Source organism: Suricata suricatta, chromosome 15 (genome assembly GCF_006229205.1).
Source record: "Suricata suricatta isolate VVHF042 chromosome 15, meerkat_22Aug2017_6uvM2_HiC, whole genome shotgun sequence".
Classification (NCBI taxonomy): Eukaryota; Metazoa; Chordata; class Mammalia; order Carnivora; family Herpestidae; genus Suricata; species Suricata suricatta.
The window spans coordinates 70,839,242-70,840,953 of NC_043714.1; the positions used below are offsets into that span (position 1 = coordinate 70,839,242).

Below are 1,712 nucleotides of genomic sequence, written 5' to 3' on the forward strand. Positions count from 1 at the left end.
AAGTTCACGACCTGAGCTGAAGTTGGCCACTTAACCAACTGAGCCACCCAGGAGTCCCAAATTTAATATTTAAACTGATATACTGAGCAAAGGAGATTGCTCTAATGTGGGTGGACCTCATCTAATCAGTTGATGGCCTGAATAGAAAAAAAAGGACTGACCTTCCCTCCAATAAAGGGGGATTCTTCTATCTGACTCTCTTTTTTCTGAAATGTCAAGTATTCCCTGTCTTTGGACTCACACTAAAACATGGGCTTTGGCTGAGTCTTAAGCCTGCCAGCCTTCAAACAGGACCCACACCAGCCACTCTCTGGAGTCTCCGTCTTGCAGCCTGTCAATCTTGGGGCCTGTCATCCTCCCTGGTAGCATAAGGCAAGTCTTTATAATAAATCTCTTTCTGTGTATATGTATACACATCCTACCATCCTACTGGTTATATTTCTCTGGCAAATCCTGACAAATAGAATCGTTAATCTGGATTGTTATGTCTTGCTGGAGAATGATCATGTTGTAGCATTTGTCAGGCAATTTCTGAGTCTCCAATTCTTTTGAGTTAAGGGACCTTTATGAGTTCTTTGGTGGTGTCATATTTGCCTGATTCTTCATGACCCATGTAGCCTCGTGTTGGTGTTCATGCATGGGAAGAAGCCACCAGCCCGTCCAGTCTTTACAGACTGGTTTCAGCAGATGAAGATGTTTTCTTGTCATCTTGTCAGTTACCTGGGCATTGCCAGATGCCATTGCCTCTGGAATGATCATCATCCTGGGTTGGGGCCAGGACTGTCTGGGCTATTGCTGGATCTCAGGGGGGTCCGTGGTCGGTAGACTTGTCACCAGAGATTTGGGTGGACATGTGTCTTGTCTGGTCCCTGAGTGGATGGAAATGCCACCAGGACTTTGACCATCAGGGTGGCGCTGAGGCAAAGCTCCATTTCGGAGTCTTCGGTTGGGTCTACAGACAGCAGACCTGATACCATGTGTGTGGTGGGTGTGGTCCCCACCGGTTCCCTGGGAAGACTCTTGCCTTGTCATTGGGTGGTCCCTTGAGTGGGCAACCCTGGCACTCAAGCATGGCTGAGGGGGCTGGAGCCAAGTGCCACGGCCGTTTCAGATTTTATAGCCAAGATTAGAGTCTGCAGCCTGCCTCTGGAGACAGAGATGGGCACGTTTCGCACCAGGTATCCAAGGAGGCAGGTCTCTCTGGGTGTGGTTGGGAGGGGCTGGGGCCAGACTGCAAGGCTGGTTCAGGATTTGTAGTCAGTCTGAGGTCTGGGGCTCTCACTCTTGGGGCACGGGCAGGGTATGTCCTGCTGGGGCCATGGGCTCACAGAACTGCTCATGTCCCACGACTGGCAGGGGTCAGAGTCATGGGGCCACTTTAGGATTTGGTGCTGCATCCAGGTTGTCTGCTCTGCCTTTGGGAGCAAATAATGGCCAGGTCTCCCCCTGGGTACCCAGGTCAGTGGGATGTTAGTTCTGGGAAGGACGAGTCGAGTTGCAGGATCATTTCTAGTTGTTGGGTTTTCCTTCAGAGGCATGATGGGCTTGCCTCCTGTTGGGTCCTTGGACCAGCAGGACTTCTCTCAGACTGTGGCTGGATGGGCTGGAGCCAAGCAGAGGGACATTTTAGGATCTCTAGGAGTGCTAATGACGGTGCCTCTTGCTGGGTCTCTGGACTTGCAGGACTGCCCCTGGACCAGCTGAGAGTGGCT

At 51.2% G+C, this 1,712-nt stretch overlaps 1 long non-coding RNA gene across 1 annotated transcript in view; it reads right to left on the reverse strand.

Annotated features, from left to right (window-relative positions):
• The window catches only part of LOC115279114, a 131,120-nt gene that overhangs the window by 37,438 nt on the left and 91,970 nt on the right, over positions 1-1,712 (reverse strand). The window lies entirely within an intron of this gene.